Below are 18,654 nucleotides of genomic sequence, written 5' to 3' on the forward strand. Positions count from 1 at the left end.
CTGCGGGTGCGCGCTGCTGGGGTGGCCGACCTGAGAGGGCGGTTCAGCGTGTCGAGACCGTGCACGCCAAGCCTTCGCTTGGCCCTTCTTTCTTTCCTTTTGGAGGAAAGCGGTAGCGCAAGAGTCGTCATTTCTGCAACCGACTTCCATCCAGGATCGGAGGAGAAACAAGCCTTGGCACGAGGATGACTTCTAAAATTGAGGAACTACATCAGTACCTCATTAGGCATCATCAGAAAAGGCTGGAAGCTGCGACTTAGTTGCTTGCTCGTTACAGTGAAGAATTACTGCCTGCCCGCTGTATGGACAATCCCACTGCCTGACTTGGCTCAGTTCCCCTGCAGTCAGTGTAAAAGTCGTGGTAACTTCACTGGGTGCAGGATTAAGCACGAGTACAGGGGTGCAGATGTTGCTTTTTTCTTGCAGATATGCACACACAGTGATTCTGAGCAGTCAGAAAATCTGTGCAAGTGCGAAGCAGTGCGACATACAGTAGCATCCTTTATGCTTTTTCAGGAACTAAGCTGTGTAGCCTCGCAGAACCACATGCCTCAAAGCATTTACAGCTGTGATCTGACTGCCAGAGTTTTTTTGATAGGAGTGCTGAGATGCTTATTTATGTATTGAGCTACAGTAGGACCAAACATTTCCAGTGCCCTGTAAATACCTGTAGGACAGTCTTAGAAGAAGAAAATTTCGGATTTCGGGAAATACAGAAGGCACAGCTAGCATCTTGCTGTTGGCTGAAGCTGAATAACAAAGCTTAGCTAGAGAAATTGAACTTTTGGGGTAGAAATGAATCGACTGATAACCAGTGCCTCATAGCCCAGGCATAAGAAGACATTTCAACTGGGGAGTTAAGTGGTAGTTAAATATCTGGCTTATCTTTGAAAAAAAATTTTCACTCTTTAAGGGTTAAGGTAATAATATATGGAGAGCTGGGCTGGTATCCCCATTTTAGGAAATGATCTGTAGTATTAATCATAGGCCATAATCCCATTTTGAGAATTCATATCAAATCCCCTGGTGAGGGGGAGAAGGGACAGAGTTACATGTCACTGGCTACAAATTTAGGAAGTGCTTCGGTGTTTGTTGTCTGCAGTGCTTATCTCTGTGTTCAGCCAGCCCCTCTGGTGTACATCCATCTTTTGGTAGATGTTCGATAGGAGAGGTTTTCTGCATTTGAGGAGATCGGTTTTCACTGCTGCGCCCAGGAGAGGGTGCTCTCTAAGCGTGTACTGCAGACTCATTTCTGCACGGGAAGCTCACTGTGAACGTCAGAGTGGGGCATTTCTGTGCAACATAACACCATGTAGGTCCTAATGTACCTCCTGTCACGTCAGTTAGTGTTTGCTCTTATTTGTCATAAAACTAGTATTTACTGCTGCAACGTTAAGGCAAAGCCAGTGTGATAATGCATAGAGATCATTATAGTTCTGCTGGATCTACTCTTGCTGAGAACTTGGCACTGGGCTTAACGGTTGGGTTGAATGCATATCTGAAGACCAGCTCAAAAAAACTGCTTGGAGTTAGGTTTCAGCGTCTTGCACATGGTCTGGGTATTGTAGGTGATTCGTTGTTCTTGAGGAACTAGTCTCGTTTCATGTAAGCTAAAATGCTATATATACGAGGAGAATAATGACTTTAAAAACACAATTAGCTTAGAGAATAGACCAATGAATAACAATTCCATTCAGAGACTGGACATCCAGCCAATTTGCAAAGTGCCAAAGTCTGAATCTTCATGCTGCATGCTGGAATTGTCTTTTTTTGAAGTTTGTTCAGTCAGAAGAAGATACTTTGGATAAACAGCGTTCTGCATGTTAATAATATATAAATCATAAAACTATCTCAGCTCCAGGGCTAGGAATTTGAAGGTTTGGAGAATTGACTTCTTAGGGATGAGAGTAAGTGATCACTAAAAACCCACGTAAGTTATGATTGTCATTTGTGGGAGGAAAAAGAAGGCAACTTGTGACTATCACGCAAGAGTCTCAGAAGTCTTTAGGGCTGCCCTAATCCATAGAGTGTGCTTCAGCTGTGCCACAAAGCAAAGAGAAATTTCTAAAGGATGGATCTGTTGCCAAGGTAGATGGTCCTGTTTTGTGATTGACCCATTGCCACAAGGTTAGCTGGATCACTTCGAATACAAACAGGAAGCAATTTCTTACCATATTGTTTTTCAAAGTGTAATACCTTCTGTTATGTTTCTTCACCTTGAACCAAGTACACGTACAAGCCATAGACCTCCTGAGCATATTGAATAAATGGAGGACTAATTCAACTCCAGCAGTGAGGAGAGGCTGGTTTCACTGACCTCTGTGAAACTCACCTAGCTATCAAAACCAAGACGCTGCTGTTAGATTCAGGTCCCGGACATCCTGAATTTGGGCTGCTTTACTATTGGTTGCATCATCCCACTTCTGCCCAAAGATAGGTATTTGAGAAAATTAAAATGGTGAAGTCACTTTTTTGTGGTGCCTGTTCCTTCTGCTGACTTCTTTCAATTGCAAATATGGTGGCAACATAGATGCAAAGTGTCAGTGCCTCTGACTGTATTGTTTATTTCTAAATCTGTTCCTGTTTAGCTGCTTTTGAGTTTTTTGATCAAAGATCTACAATTTCGAAACACACCAAACACAGCCATGCTCTAAGACAGGTGCTATAATCTAGGCTGATTTTGCTGAGTGGCTGTCTCAGCCTTTTTGCTTTTCCATTTGGGGGAATTTCTTGGCCTTATTCAAAGCTGCCGGTGTTGCTGATGTATGAATGGAGAGAAAGATGATAGAAATGAAAATTATTTGCTCTATCTTTTCCCTTTCTGCTTTGTTCATCTAGTTCTTGTGGAATGAGTCACAAGGAGAGGGCACGTACAGAAGAAGGAGAAAGAACACTTGCATCAGCTAAGATTCCATGATTTCTATCAGCTGGGACAACTGTGGCCTCAGGTAAACTGTTCATTTTCTGTCTTCATTTCTATTAGCTATGCTTGAGGCCTGGCTAGCCACTTAGAGTCTCAGCAGGGATAAAGAGAGATACCACTTTTGATCCAGAGAGCTCCAAAGAAATACCATTTGGGCTTAGGACAATTCATGTTAGAGTTAAGACAGCAAATTCTACCACAGGGCAGTGACTGGGAGATGGATATCTCTCATTTTGGAGTTATGCGCTCTTCATTCTCAACACAATGTTCTATTTTCAAAGAAAGTAATTGTCTCCTTACCTAGGCCCGTTTCTAAGAAGTAAACGGCTGTGATCTCTCTATGTCTTCATAGAGAGGACACTTATGTGGGGTCAGCAGATGTCCTTTCTACTGCTTTGTGGCTGTAGATGTAGGAATTCACAGCCAACACACTAAAAAGGCATACTCAGAAAATAAAGAACTTAGAGCGAAAAGCAACTCTGTGTAAGTCTGTGACAGCTGCTGAAGATGTCAGAGAACATATGTATCTGCAAGAGTGGCTAAATGTAAGACTCATATCAGGATCTTCATGTAGTTTGACCCATTAAATTCTTGTGCCATGGAAAACTGGGAGACAAGAACTGAAGAAATGAGAGACAGAGTTCCTGTTGGGTCTGTCCTGTTGTGTCACTTCCTTGGAGCAGGGTGAGTGCATACAGTCTGCTAAAAGACTGGTTAGAAATTTGTTTGTGCGCTCTGCTGCTCTAGTCTTTGTTTCTGTTTGTTGAAAACACCGTGGACCTGTTATCAGTAAAAAATCCAGTCCTCTTCTGAATCAGCACAAATTCTGCATGCTCAATGATATCCTATTGCAGGCTAACTGCATTTTGTGCTAAAAATAAACAAATCTTTATTGTGGATTGCCTCTCCAGTTTCATAAGGTACTTCAGATATGTATATAGACTGGGAGAGGAACTTGAAAGTAGTCCTGCTGAGAAGGACTTTGGGGTACTGGTAGAAGAGAGACTTAACATGAGCCAGTAGTGTGCTTCTGCAGCCTGGAAGGCCAACAGTAGCCTGGGCTGTGTCAACAGAGAGGTGACAGCAGGGTGAGGGAGGGGGTTGTCCCCCTCTTCTCTGCTCTTGTGAGTCACCACGCAGAGTACTGCACTCAGGTCTGAGGCCCCCAGCACAGGGAAGATGTGGAGCTTTTGGAGAAGGTCCAGAGGAGGGCCTCAAAGATGCTCAAAGGGCTGGGAGCCCCTCTCCTATGAAGACAACTGAGGGAGTTAGGCTTCTTCACTTGGAGGGGAGAGGGCTTCTGGTATTTAAGATGAGATTGCAAACAAGAGGGAAACTTTTTGCATGGTAGTGTAAAAGACTGATAAGGCAAGGGACAATCGTTTTAAAATGAAGGAGGAGAAGACTTGTATTAGATATCAGGGAAAAGTTTTTCACTGTGAGGGTGGTGAGGTGCTGGAACAGGCTGCCTAGGGAGGCTGTGGGTGCCACATCTCTGGAGGTGTTCAAGGTCAGGTTGGATGGGGCCCTGGGCAATCTGATCTAGTGCTTGATGTAGCACTAAATGGCCTTTGAGGTTCCTTTCAACCCAAGGCATTCTATGATTAATCTTGTCAGAGAGTGTAGAAAGGATAGTCCGTCTTATATTGAGGTATACTTTTTATGCTTCTTCCTCTTCAGTGAACTTCTCTAATATTTGCTGCCTTTTTAACCTCACAATTTCTTTCACATTGCTGTAAATGACCGATCTCCTCTGTCTCTTTGTATATCCTCCTTCAGCTCCAGTCATCCTGGAACACACTCTAGAGGTGGCCACCCTGAGCGTCTCCTTGGTGTCCCACAGCTCAGAACTGTTGTTTGAGCTCTGCTAGTTCACTGCAGTGGCAATGAGCCAGAAGAATACATTTATGTCATATCCTTCAGGGAAACACAAACTGCTTAAAAGCTGGTAAGTCTAGCAGTGATACTAGTTTTCCTTATAGGGAATCCTAGAGTTCAGAGAACTTCCTTGTAAATTCCTAGTTTTTCTGCTAGCTTTAGCAAGCTGGCAAGAACAGAATATCTAAGATTTGTGCAGTACATCCCTGGTCCAAGCAATGATGTAAACTCTGCCCAAACCAAGCACTCTCAAGGACCTCTTGCTGAGAATCAGTGTGGGTGTCACACTGTGGTATGGACTCCGGGAATAGGTAATTTGCATCCTTCCTCTGATCCAAACCTGGAAGCGTGGCCTCCTCTTCCTTGGAGTCCATCAGCCTATTCAGTATACTTTCAATCTCGTCTGTGTGGCAGAGTTTCTGCAGCCAGAGAAATTCAGAAGCAAAGCTTTTCTGAGATCTGTTCTGTGATTCATCTCTGCTGAGGAGGGGAGAGGTTCTTCATATCTGCAGCCTGGAGGAGTGTATCCCAGTGCTTCATCAGGCTAAATTTCTGACTTCTATACACCATGTGTATGGCAGGGGGCGGGGGGTGAGGATACGCTATTTGTGAGTAATACCGGGAGAGACATCCCTTCAAAATATGCCTTTATCTCCTCCCCGCTTGCCTTTTTCCTCCTTCGGTGTTGTCACCTTGTAGTATTTTAATCAGAGGAAGCAGATATACCAAGGAAGTCAATGGTAAGGGTGAAGCAGGGAGGGGGAAACGAGGAAAATCACATCACAGCCCAGTTTGCCAGTATAAACACTTGATGATTTCCTGTTATTGTAGCCTAAAATGTACCATGACATCACTTGCGGACCTCCCAGAATTGCCCAGAAGGAGGAAAAGTCAGCATTCTCAGCCCGCCCCCGGAGTGATTCCAGGAGATTCAGACCCTATAAGGCAGTGAAGCTCTGTGAGCAGCAAAGATAGAGTTTTGAAAGATTTCTTGTTCTTGGCAACGTGGGAATTTCACAAACAGGAAAAACTGCTTTTACTTTTCCTAAAGAGGAACCATTTATGCCTATGGTGCATTGATGCCTGGAACTGGGCTTGCTTTAAAGTAGAGCGGAAATGTAAGAAATGCTCTTAGCAGAGGACAAGCAGAGGTAAGCTCTCCCCTAATCGTGCCAGCTATTTGTTCCAGACATCTACTTTTTATAGTACTCGCTTCTACGTCCATTCTACGAACAGGGTAATTAAGTCAAAAAGCTGTAGATAATATAGAGCGGTCCAACATGAAATTAAATTGATAATTCTGAAAGGTACAGCTAGTCCCAAAAGTAGCAGAGACTGCCAGTGAAATGTTCTTCCTCCTTTCCTGTGTACTACATCAGAAGACATTTGTCTGGAAAATGAAGAGCCGAGCTATTCTGAGCCCGGATACATGAACTATCCTGGAATTTGACTCAATCGGTCAGATTTGTGTCTCAGTTACAGTTAATCCTGATTCACTGTTTTGTCTGTACCACTCTAAGCAAGAATAGATTCAGGTTCACAGAAATGGGTTCTCATAGCTTTTCTGTGAGGGATAGGAGTTGGCCAAATACACACCACACCCTTTAGCTACAGTTCGTGACCAGCCGTTTGGGCAGACCACAGTTGGATATCTGTGGTTTTTTCTTCATAATCAGAGTAATAAGCTTCAGAAGTGTGGTACTGTAACTGTAATCATTGGGATTCATACCATCCTGTCTTCCAAATTCTTTGCAACCATGAATACAGGGAAATATTTTGTTCCCAAAACAGGGGAAATTAATATTTTCACTTGATATGTAAACAAACTGAGGCAGTGATATTGAATGAAATACTACCTTTTAAAACAGAACTTGTTCTCTTCATGCCGTTTTATACTAATCCCATACATCTAAATGCTGCCAGCAAATTAGATTTGTTTTACCATGAAGTAGGTTTTAAAAGTCTGAAGAAAGTTAGTCAAGAGGAAAATGATAAAAGTAAGTCTAGTGAATAAAACATGCTTGGGATTTGACATTAAAATAAACAGAATGGTCTTCCAGTTTACTGGACAGATGTTACAGCCACGTATAAATTTTGCTGTTATTGCTCTACCTTGGATTTACTGGAATACAAAAGGGAGTTGTCCCATTTCTGCTACTTTTGGGTAGGAGAACCAAGCCATTCAGTTCTTTGCCATGCTGAGTTCCTTTCAAAGCTATTTATATAAGATGATTATCACTCATTAAGTAGTTTACTCTTCACTGCCAGTGCCGCCCATTTGCAGCGCTGGGAATTGAAGTTTATGCACAGCAATGACAGAACTCTGCATCCACTGAAATCAAGATCTAGGAACCTTGAAATAAGGAAGCAGGAAAGCAAGTTACTCAGATTCTGTCGGGATAGCTGTGCAGTTTTAAGGCCCTGAATTTATTTCTGTTATTCTGTATCTCATCTGAGAGTGGAGGTTATCGTGCGTTGTTCGCAGTGGAGGTAAGGAGAGGAGCTTCTTCTGAACACTGAATATACCAGATCTAGTGTGCAATTATTCTGGCTTTGGGATTTTTGCTGAGATGTGTAAAAAGATGTGCCCTGCCAAATAGCAGGGCAGCCAGCAGCAGGGACGAGTACCTGATACAAATTTTTGCAGTTCAGCATTTGTAGGTAGCTGATAGATGAATGTTCACACCACAAACTTAAGATGCCATGTTATGTATTTCTAGGATATTGATCCCTTTTCATACAAGAAAAGGATCATGCCATGTCAGTATATCCTCTCTTCCCACAGCACAGGAATGACTTGCTTGTACAGTGCTGCTCTTCATGTTGTGTATTCACTGCAATCTACTTCTGTTCTCTGTGAAGAAATGGATTTGAATAGTTTTTTCTCAGTTCTTTTCATCCGAGGATTGGAGAATCCTTTATCCTTCCCTAATGTGCTGCCACATCTTTTTCCCTGTCAAAAGTGAAGTACCGTTTTGGCTCGAATGTGAATCTTCATTTATTACTTGTATTTTGTCTGGTCTTTCTGTGAAGCAATGTCTACATATCTAATGTTCTGCAGCCCACTGGGTGCTCACAAAACAGAGATGACTTAATGCTGACTGACATCTTGAAGCCTGTTGTAATCCCATTTTCCCTTCCCATGATTCTACAAGAGGAAACAAGAAAGCTTCCTGCAGGTATGGAGGTGAAAGGAGGTTATTTGTTTCTGTAATACACAGTTCCTCCATGCATTAGCAATCAAAGCAGGCAACTTTGTAAATCTTATCTGGGTGCATGGGTAATCCTCTGTTGTTTTCTCCCATTGTCTTATGCTGGTATTGTCAGCAGCTCTCCTTGAGGAATAATCTACAGCAAATATGACCTGCTTTAGCAGAGGATGTTGGAATAGATCTCTTGAGGTCTCTTCCAATCCCTGTGATTCTGTGGATTCTTTGTAGACAAAGAAAAGGCTAATAGGTTGTGGTTGCTGTTCTCTTTATTGGTTTGTTGTTTTTTTTCTTTTCATAAACAAAAAGGGAAAAAATGGTTCTGCTGTGCAGTTTTAACCTTGCTGGTGTGAATCCTGAGGAAACATGCAGCGTGGGTGTGAGATGAGGGAAACGCTATCATTACAGCTGCCAAAAGCAAAACAAGACCTACGATGTTTCCTAGCTCTTTGTGTATCAACTCAAGCAGAATGCAGAAAGATGTCACAGTGGAGGAGGATCAACACAACACATTACTGCTGTGTCATTACTCAACTCCTGGAGAACACAATGGAAAACTTCTGATTAATGACTTGGAGAGTCGGAGGTAAATTACTTTTTTTTGTTGTTGTTGCTTTTATCAAATGCAAAAATCTTAACCAGAAGTGTCTTTTTATCTCTGTAATGCTGATTCACATCTCATAGGGAGGTGAAAAAGCCAATGAGTAAATGACAATGATTAAGAAGCTAAACCTCATGGATTATGAAACAAGTTATAGTCAGAGTATGACTTGGAGTACTAAAATATGGTCAGTATTGTGGACCAGTCCTTCAGAGAAAATATCCAATACAGCGTAAAGTTTAGAACTAAAGCTTCTTTCACAGGTGCGTTAGTTTAAACACTTTCAGACATGGAATCAAGTCTTCTATTATTTTAACACTGACGTTTATTGTAGTGAAGTAAAGCAATATTGCCAGTGTTGATGACTTAGCTTTGAGTTTTTAAAATCCACAGCTTTATTTATTTATTTTTAATGAACTTGAGGTCCTGGAACTGGGTAGGTGTGAGTATATATACATATTGAAGTCTACAATGAGGAGAATAATGAAAATAATTACTTCAAACATGAAAATAGTGATTTCGGTGCAGCTAAGAAGCAAAAAATCTCAAACTCATTCTCTAGTTCTCAATGTGTTTCAAAAAAACATTTAGGTCTGTTCCTTATTTTGGATATCCTGCTATGAGGGACGTGAACAGAAGCTAGGAGTCAAGCATGCATCAGATCAAGCTCCTTCTAGCAAACTGGGTGCCTGCTGACTGATTCTGATTAGGTGCTCATCTGGTAGCTGTCGACAGAGGACAACAGTGTTCTGTGGAAGCCATACAGCTCTGTGTGAGGCAATTTGCTTTTTCCTGCAGAGACAGACTTTAGCACCCTAAACTACTCCACTCATATGGCTGGTAATTGGTGTTGTAGGAAATTGCTGCATGCAGTTTATCCCCATGATCCCTCTGAACAGATGGAGCACTGTGAGTCCAGGGAGGCTTGCTGACAGGTTAGTGAAGCCTTGTGCTGTGATTCAGGGAAAAAACACCGCTTGACCCATGCCCTGCTGCTTTCTCTCAGCACAGAAATCCCAAAGGTCCATTCACAAACAAGTTTGATATGTTGTGACTCAGCCCTGAAAGTGTCAGAAGGCCATCTAACTTGCTGGCTTCAGTGAGGACTTCTGATATGTCCTGTGCTCTTGAGGATCCATCTTTTCTGCTTAATGGTTAGCTGTATGCTGAGAAGAAATCGTTCACTGAGAGGGACTTTGGTATGCTGGTGGCTGTATGGTTGCTAAAATAGATGGTATGGAGGACTTCTGTATTTTCGAAGCACTGTATGAACTTCATATAATCAGTTGGGTTGGAAGGAACCCTTAAAGGTCATCTAGTCCAACTCCCCTGCAATGAACAGACATCTGCAGCAGTGAACATATCCTTCCTGCCTCCAGGATTGCTGAGTATGGATGTTTCTGTTCGTGAAGGGAGAAATCATCTAGGCTTGGAGATTGTCTCAAAATATGTTTAGGCCAGTTTTGATGTTGAGGGCTTTTTTGTAGCTTTAACTCAGGGAATTTTACTTAAAAACAAAACAGGACAAGAAATTTAAAAAACTTGAATAAGAAATTAGTTCTTTTTTTATTATTTCTTAGAATTTTTATTTTTAGTTTTTATTTTAGTTTACTTTTTTAGTTTTTTATTATTTCGTCTTTTTTATTTTTTTAGTTTTAGTTTTTATTTTTATTTATTTATTTATTTATTTATTAGAATAAGAAATTAGTTGTGAGTGAGAGAAAAAACTGTGAGATGAAGGAAAAACTCTATGGCTGTTCTGAAAATATAAGCTTGTAGTCCCCATGAAGATGAAAGAATCCTCCTGAAACAGAACAGGCATTACTGGGATGGAGTACTTGCTTCTCTGTGTCTATTGCTGAATAGCAGTCACTTTAAGGACAAAATTTCTAAGAACATTGTATATATGTGTATGGGAACTGCTGAATCATGGCCTGAGCCTCTGATTGATCACCTGAGGCGAGCAGTGAGTGAAGGCAGTTCAGCTGTGCTGCTGGAAGGGGTGGAGCCTGGCTGCACCTCTCCCAGAGCCATTTAAGAGCTGACCACCAGTGGGGAAGGATCTCTTCTGGAGATTCCTCCTCTGGAGTTTTGTAGCGAGCCTTGGATGCAGGTAAGCTTTCTATCTATTCTCTTTTTGTTACTATAATCTGCTTAGACAAACTCTCTTGTTTTTTCATAATTATTATAATTATCTTTATATTCACTGATACATCTACTTATCCATCTGTTATCTACATATCTATCAATCTGTTTACCCACCTATCCATCCCTGTTTTTAGTGACACCGTAACCATACCGTAACACTCTGCGTTTTAAGAACAGAGAGAGAATGGCAAGGGAGTACTTTGTAAAAACTTAGGGAATACAAATTATGCTGCCATGTCTGTGTCTAACTGAGGCTGTATGTGCTGTGTAGTGCACCACTGTGTTCAAAGGTGGATAAAAAAGGACTGTGTATAGAGTGCTGGGGGGAATTGGTATTGCCCGTGGGTGTCTGCCTCTCACAGTCACATAATCCTGACTTCAGATTGCACCTTGTAGTGTTAACAAGGTGGGAGGGAGTTCCCTTCACTTGTGAGTGAGCTGGGTAGGAGAAGTATCATAAACGCTTCAGATTATACTCCAGCCCCAGGCTTCTCCTGCATAATGATGCTCTAGATTTTTCTACAATTAATTACTTGTTTTGAGGCTGCTCCACATCCTCGCAGAGAAACAGTTGTAATACTTATCTAGACAACTTTTCTTCTGTCACGGTTTGGATCTCACCTGGAGGAAAAAATAAATACAAAAATTCAAGCAGGAGCCAAAAATAATATCTTCTGTATATAGTATTCCTGCACTGGAATAAAAATGAGTGGCAACTCCCTGTGTATTTTTATGACCTCCAAAAATAGATCTAAATCTCAGGGAAAAAATGAATGATGCCACGGAAAGAAATGGTAAAGGGTGATTTGTCTGTAACAGTGCTGAGATCATCCTCCATATTATATGTCACTAGCTGGAAACATGGGCCAGTTTTCTCTCTCTTCATTGCTAAGACTGAAGTGCATCAATTTTGATGAAGTTTCAGTACAGTGGGGAGCACTGACTTAACGTTCATGTGGAGACTGAGAGTTCCCTCCTGCTCTGCTCTACATGAACTGGATCATGGAAGAGCCATGGAATAGTGGGGAGAAGTTAGGTTTATAAGCAGCAACGCCAGCAACTCTATGTGTGAGTGCAACTTGTGGGTAAGATCACTGGGGAAGCACACATTCAAGGATGAGTTTGACTTCTGTCAGTGAAGACTGAGTCCATGGACGAGACTGTGGCATTTTGCAGAGGGGAGGAGAGCTTAAGAGCCAACTCCATAACTACAGTTTAATGATCTGTGCAGCATTGGCCAGCCTGGCCTCCAGGTGTGTCTTGGGTTTCCTGAGGCTGAGGACACTTCTGTCTGCATTGGAGACTGCTTTGGAGGTTACTGTCCCCACAGTAAATCTGCATTTCTCCTCGCTCCCCAGTTTAGTTCTACCGGCTCTGACGTAGTTTAAAATCTGTCCTAATAAAAATGCTTAAACAGGTTCAATAGACACAGGCAAGCCTGGATTCCTTTGACAGGTAAGTGTGTCTACATTAGGTAGTGCGGTTAATAGAGGCAGATCTGGAAAACAAAACAGTGTTAGATATTTAACAGTAGCTGACATGAAATGTGTTTCAGTGGGAGCTTATATTGGAGATGCTCTATTCTTGTCTTGACAACCAAACTATTGCTGGAGCTCATTGGGTGTATTCTTGGAGCACATCTTCTGGCCTATTTTCATTCAAACAGAATTTAGTCTACCAATTATGTGGCTACAACATGACAGGAAATGAAGTGCAGTGAACAGAGAATTCACTTCAAAAACCAACTCCTGATCTGAACTAAAAAGTTAGAGTAGATGCAGCTTTACTAATACAGTCTAGTGGCTGAGTAATTGGTGATTCCCATGAGTGTTATCGGTAGCGATGACAGGAGGGGTGAAAACTCCTTAATCCAGCTTGGTTACGACCTGTGTGCTGTACTGGTCCGCAGCTGAATGCACTATAACCCAAACTACTGCCAACAGCAGAGACAGAGCTGCCTGAGGGTTGACACATAGCTTTATTTACTGGCTACTGCTTCAGGACAGATAACTCCTACTTATGATAGATTACTCTGGAGGAATAACTGTGTTCCCTCTCCCACAGTGGCCCTATTAAATGGCCTACGAGTTGTAGAGGAAATGCTAAGTTGTGGCTTGAAACAGTGATTGAGCACCTGGTGGGAGCTCAGGTGCATGCAAATGCAGACCTCATTTAAGGGTTGGTGGTGGAGGTGAGGGTATCCTGCTGGAGATCCCTGCATACTTGAGGCCTTCTGAAGGTAAGTAAATTTTTCTTCCTTTGTCTGCATTCCCAGCTGCTGCATTTGGGCTTATTTAGATTTGCTGTAATCTAGGACTTTGCTACCTTGCTATTATTGCTGTACTTTCCATCACATCATAGCATTATGTGAGTGCAAAGGGGAGATGGTCTTAGGCTGGGAACATTAAAGGTCACTTGCTTGGGCCTTCCTGTGCATGTAAGAAGGCAGTGAGCAGCTTTCTGGAGTCACAAGTTCATGAAACAGGATCCTGAAGCAGACTGTGTGTAAGAGGGCTTATATTCTGCTGTCTCAGCTGGACCTAAAGGAGAAAAGTGGGCAAGGAGATCTGCACAAGAGACCAAGGGCTGCTTTTAAGTGTTCTTGAGAGCCCTGGACTTTGGTAAAATGCAGCTTTTGCTGAGTTGATGACAAAAGCTCTCCTCCTCTGGCACCTGCTCTCTAGCTTGCTTGCTCCTGCATGCATGCACTCACATAGCATTGGGGTTGTATCCTGCTGCCCCTGAGGTTACTGATACCTTTGGTCAAGACCAATGTCAGGGTCTATTATTCTCTTGCTCTGTTTGAATTTCTCATGTAAGCAAGGAAATTCTTGGATTAGCAGGCTGCACCACCACTTCCTATAAAGAACAGAGTGCACAAATGGTTATGCTGTAACATTGAGAAGTTCAAATCCAACCATGCAGCAGTATTTGTGCATCTATAGCGTAAGTGGATCAGGTAGGTACCTGGCTGACTTTCCAGCTGTTCTTGGCAACTGTGCAACATGAGTAAAGAAACATTTCTCAAGTGAAGAAACTTAAATCTTTTGCTGTGCATGATGATACTAAGATGTGGAGAGTTAGACTCCTTGATTATCTACATCTATTATGCAAATATTAGCTGGTGGTATTTCAACATGATCTGATAGTGATAGAACAAGAGGAAATGGTTTTAAACTAAAAGTGGGGAGTCTTAAGTTAAATGTGAGGAGGAAATTCTTTGCTCAGAGGGTGGCCCTGGCATAGGCTGTCCAGAGAAGTGTGGGTGTCCCATTCCTGGAGATGCTCAAGGCCGGGCTGGATACACTCTTTGCACTGTCTCAAAAAAATAAAAATAAAAAAAATAAAAAAAATTAGGAAACAATTATTTTCAATTAAGAGTTCAGGCACTGTGTATAAATGTTTACTAACATAATTAACACAAAATATAGCATAGCATCTGCACTGTTGCCTGAAACCTGAACATGGACATTTTGTCTGTACCTCTAAGAGAGCCAATATTATTACATTAATTTTATAGCTGGGCTAATAAAGAATGAAAAATCATCCAGTCACTGGTGCAGCTTACAGGAACTAAGGAAAGCTATCTTCTAGTCTCTGTCCCTAAAAAAAAAAAAATAAAATAATAATAAAATAAAATAAAAAATTCCTTAGGATGGGGTCCGTGACTTTGCAGTGTCTGAGGTACTTTTACTTTGCTCAGAGAGAAGCAAATTGGTCATTTTTATATGAAAAAGAAACCTGTGATCTTTGAACAGTGTAGGCAGATCCTGTGTAGATGGCAGCCACAGGACTTCTGAAGAGACTTGTTATTGCTGTCCCTGCAGAGCTCTCTTTCCTATTTGCTGCTTTCTACTCCCATAAAACAAGCTCTTTCCTCCTCCACGCATTCTTTCCTTCTTTATTTTCTACAACAACAAAGAATTACTGGATGGTCAGAGATTCCTCATATGCTTTTTGAAGATTTTTCCATGGGTGCTGGCAGGTAAATCTTTAATGAATCACCTTATGTGATTTTGGGGGGGAGGGGAAGGAATACGAATGAGAATATGGAAGAGGAATAGGAATGAATAGTTTAAATTACCTCTTCTTTCATAATGTCACTGACATCTTGTCACAGGAATTGTTGTGCATCTTATGAAAGATCAACAAAGACCATCAGTCTCTGTCATACTCGGTATGAACCAGGGCAGGCAAACTACTGATACTTGTGCACAGAACTCTGATATTTCTAATAAACTTGGCAAGAATTGCCACAGTAATTTGCTCTCACTTCATTTATCTCAAATTCAGCCCTGGTATAATTCTGCTGATTCCGCAAGAGATTAATATACCTTGCAAGGCCTCCTTCCTTCCTGACTGTAGAGCTCCTCCTTTGTCATCCCATGAACCAAATAGAAAAAGCCTCGGCTGTTCTCCATGGCTGTGCATGGACTAAAAGCCTTTGTGGTTGAATATTAGCAATCACCACGCCCTACTCAATGTATCACAGCACTGTGGGCCTGCCTCCACTGTTTCCTGTTATGATCAGGCTCTCTTTGCAGTTAGTCTAGCTGTGATATTTCGTTGTGGGTGCTTAGCTTAAGAATCCAACTCATCTTCCTTTCTGCAACAAAGTTTGCCACTGTTGCATATAAGCACTTGCTGGGCTGAGCTCTATTAGATAAAAAATTTTCTGGGTTTTATACATACAAAGATTTGAATTGTCCTGTTAAGAAAGTATGAGCTAATTCCTCCATCATCCATACAAATAATCTCTCTTGATTAGTTTGAGATTAAATGGGCCAGGGGTACTTTTGCCCATCCTCTTGCACTGAGAAGGTGGCAGTGTCAGTCTATAAAGCTCACATTGTTCCAATCCTACCTAGCCTTCTGAGCATTTTTACACCACTGCCTTTCATCCAAACTGGCAGTTTATGCCCACTCACAGTTTTGTCCTTGCTAGCTGTGTTATCTATTACTTGAGCTGCAAATATTTGGAGTCAGGTCCCAGAATATCTGTTAGATTCCCCCTTGTTCTTCTTATTGCTGAAAAGTTTTTAAAGTGTAGAAAGCAAACAACATGACAAAGGTCATGGTGGTCTGGTGAAGTTCCCACTCATAGGATGAGGGGAAACATAACCTTATTTTCAAGAAGAAAAAAAAAAAATAATCCAGGGAACTACAGGCCTCACCTCTGTGCCTGGCAAGATCATGCAGCAGGTCCTCCTGAAGGCCCTACTGAGGCACATGGAAAATAAAGAGGTGATTGGTGGTAACCAAAATGGCTTCACTAAGGACAAGTCATGCCTGACAAACTTGGTGGCCTTTTATGATGGAATTACAGTATCAGTGGATAAAGGAAGAGAAACTGACATCATGGTGATAGGTGATAGGTGGATGGTTGGACTGGATGATATTGCAGGTCTTTTCCAACCTTGGTGATTCTGTGATTCTGGGATCTATGTGGACTTGGCATTTGACACCGTCCTTCATGACATCCTGGTTGCAAAATTGGAGAAAAATGGATTTGATGGCTGGACCACTCACAGAATAAGGAATTGACTGGACAGTTGCCCTCAATGAGTTTGTGCCCCCTCCCTGGAAGCATTCAAGGCCAGACTGGATGGGGCTTTGAGCAATCTGGTCTAGCAGGAGGTGTCCCTGCCTATAGCAGCGGGTTGGAACTAGATGATCTTAAAGGTCCCTTCCAACCCAAATTCTATGATTCTTTCAAAGCTATGGGAAAGTTTCAAGTTACCCAGCATTAATCCAAGAAAGCTGTATATTGAAGAAAGAGCTCATGCTAAATATTTCTTTCTTTTTTTTTTTTTTTTTTTTCCAGACCACATCACTGGTGTGCTTTTTCTATCTAAAAGAATATGTGATCTGAAGAAAACCAAGATAATAAATCCCCAGAGAAATACCAGGTCTTCTCCCAGAAGAATGCTTAAAATTCTGAAATACTTGAATATTATCTAGGCCCTGAGTGGGCTGGAAATAATGGCATTTTTGAGGCAATGTTACTTATCTGTACAGACTCTTCCAAGGAGGAGGTTTTGACAGCTGACTCTTTTACCCTTTAAAATCTCATCCTTCAGTTGGGTAGGAAAGATAACTCTTGTCTGTAGCTCTCAAGGAATCCATGAATGGGTTTGTTTTCACACATGGCTAAGCCTTTAAATATAGGTAAGCAAATGGACTACTTGATACTTCAATCCTTTCTCAGCAGCTGGCAAAGGAGAGGTCTGTAGTGGAGGTCAGATCTTGGTGCAGCACATTCACAGCAGGGATTTCTGAAGATATTGTAGCTGGAGCATCCTGCAGCATAGGCATTTCAGATGTCTCATTCTAAGGGAAGAGGATAGGAAGAAGTAGGACAGAAAGTAAAGCTTGGAGACTTGTGCCTGTCACAAGGAACCATTGTCTTTCAAAATGGCATGAATACCGTTTTGTTTTAGCTATTGCTACTAACAGTAAAGAAGGACAAGAGAAGTGGTGTGAGATGAGAAAGAAGTGTCTGTCATGCTGAAGACTTTCTTTTGTTTTGCCTCACCCATTCAGACTGCTTACAGACTGCTTGGCCTATAGTTAGTGACTTTCTATGTACACAGGCAATGTCCAGCACACCATGAGTGCAAATACAATTACTTTGGATCCAATTGTTTCACTAGCAAGGGACTTCCTTTGCATCATGGCTACTGCCCTAAGCACTACGATGAAAACATCAGTTCCTTGAATGCTAAACTGTAACTCCTTAAATATAGCAAGAAAATAACTAGACTTTTATCATCTGCATTCTATCATCTCTATGAAGAAGAATGACAAAATCCTCCAAAGAGTAACCTCAGTTTTATGAAGGAACCTAGGAATAGAAGTTTCAACAGAGACAGAACACAACTTTCCCTATCATGTATCTCCATATATGTGTCCATAAGTCCTTTTGTTATTTTGGAGCTCTTCTGTCAGTATCATTTTCTGTCGGGGGGGAGGGGAAGGGAAATGGAATACTGTCATGAAAAACTCTGAGTAAAAATGAGTCAGAAAAGGAAAAGGCAACTGTGTGAAATAGACCCTTAGGAAGCCAGTAACTTTTTTCCTTTAAAAATTTCCTTAAAAATTAATCATTACATTTATTGAGAATGTTTAAATTTCTTCTTGTAGACGCAAGTTGTTAACTTTAACAATAATTACTTTTTTTTTGACAGTTATGTTCAAAGTCCCAAATGAGATGAAATGCCTCCTTTGAAACCCTGTGAAAATGCTGGAACATGATTCTGTCCATCAGTGGCTCCCTCCCAGAGATACCACAGGAAACTTTGGAGTGGTCCTCAGACTATTTTCATCCATGGATTTGACAGCTCACTAATATCATATCATTATGGTGATGGCCTCTGAGGAGGCTTGAGGACCAGGAGTGGTGTGTCTGCCAAACTGTGGGAAGCCACAGCCCCTTTGGTTATGCTTTTCAAATACCCGAAGCCGGTGGAGTGCTTTATAGCAAAACAGGCAGCTATAAGAACGTTGTACATGACAGCACGCTCAATGAATGTGCTCATGAGTCAGAGACCATCGACTTACCACGGCACCTCTGAGCTGCACCCAGTGCACATGATTCAGACTAAATAAAAGACAAAAGGATCTATCGCACACCACTGCCATCTTCTTATTCTGAAAAGTGCAATCGCCCGTAACACACACGGCTAATGTTTAAAATAATGCTTTCAGTAAGGACCAGGACTCCCAGTGACATCAGATACGCAAACGAACTTCAGAACCCGGGGCTTTCCCGGTTTCTCGGGCACCTGATTTCGGGGACGATGGACCACTCCTCAGCTTTTGCCCCGGTGGGCCTCAGCCGCCGCCACCAACGCCGCTCCCCTTCCGAGGCGGCCTCGCAGAGGGTCCCTCCAGCG

General features: G+C 41.9%; 1 long non-coding RNA gene across 2 annotated transcripts; it reads left to right on the forward strand.

Annotated features, from left to right (window-relative positions):
* The first annotated feature begins 10 nt into the window (after positions 1-10).
* On the forward strand, positions 11-18,544 carry LOC104912134. 2 transcript variants are annotated; one of them, XR_002117602.2, is made up of 6 exons: positions 11-2,948; positions 4,703-4,871; positions 5,633-5,952; positions 7,863-7,980; positions 8,320-8,596; positions 17,947-18,544. It is a non-coding gene; the product is annotated as an uncharacterized LOC104912134 (long non-coding RNA). The 2 variants fall into 2 exon arrangements; XR_004160606.1 differs by lacking the exon at positions 7,863-7,980.
* The last annotated feature ends 110 nt before the right edge of the window (positions 18,545-18,654 follow it).

Source organism: Meleagris gallopavo, chromosome 9, assembly GCF_000146605.3.
Source record: "Meleagris gallopavo isolate NT-WF06-2002-E0010 breed Aviagen turkey brand Nicholas breeding stock chromosome 9, Turkey_5.1, whole genome shotgun sequence".
NCBI classification, from domain to species: domain Eukaryota; kingdom Metazoa; phylum Chordata; class Aves; order Galliformes; family Phasianidae; genus Meleagris; species Meleagris gallopavo.